The sequence below is a fragment of the Penaeus monodon genome, chromosome 24 (assembly GCF_015228065.2).
Source record: "Penaeus monodon isolate SGIC_2016 chromosome 24, NSTDA_Pmon_1, whole genome shotgun sequence".
NCBI lineage: Eukaryota > Metazoa > Arthropoda > Malacostraca > Decapoda > Penaeidae > Penaeus > Penaeus monodon.
This window is the reverse complement of record NC_051409.1, coordinates 13,996,079-13,996,479: the sequence shown is the minus strand read 5'-3', so window position 1 is coordinate 13,996,479 and position 401 is coordinate 13,996,079. Positions and strand designations below refer to the sequence as shown.

Sequence of the window (401 nt, the reverse complement as noted above, 5' to 3'; positions counted from 1 at the left end):
TGCATCCTTCAGCCACACTCACATCACCTTTATACCCTCACTGCTCTTGTAGCTCTCCTCTACCAGACCCAATGACACAGTCATGTTTTCTTGTGAATGAAATGTAGTGAGTGCAGAATAGTAAAACCCATAATGTTTTCCTCTTGACACATTCCCTTCCACACACCACACTATTACGAATCAGAGAGGTATCTCCTAGTATATCATTGTCTTTTACTATTTATATATCTAAATTCTTATAAAAGCATAAGAATGTACTTTTTATTGATCTATATGATTTTTTATTCAGGCAGTTTATCCCCATTTTCAATCAAGTGTTAGGATTGATTATGATAGCATTTTCAACTTTTAATTTTTCTGATACTCTGTATTTGATATATGACAGTGAGATGTATATCATC

At 33.7% G+C, this 401-nt stretch overlaps 1 protein-coding gene across 1 annotated transcript in view; it reads left to right on the top strand.

Annotated features, from left to right (window-relative positions):
* Positions 1 to 401, top strand: part of LOC119588605 (HEAT repeat-containing protein 1-like) — a gene marked incomplete in the record, with an annotated part of 28,625 nt that overhangs the window by 21,024 nt on the left and 7,200 nt on the right.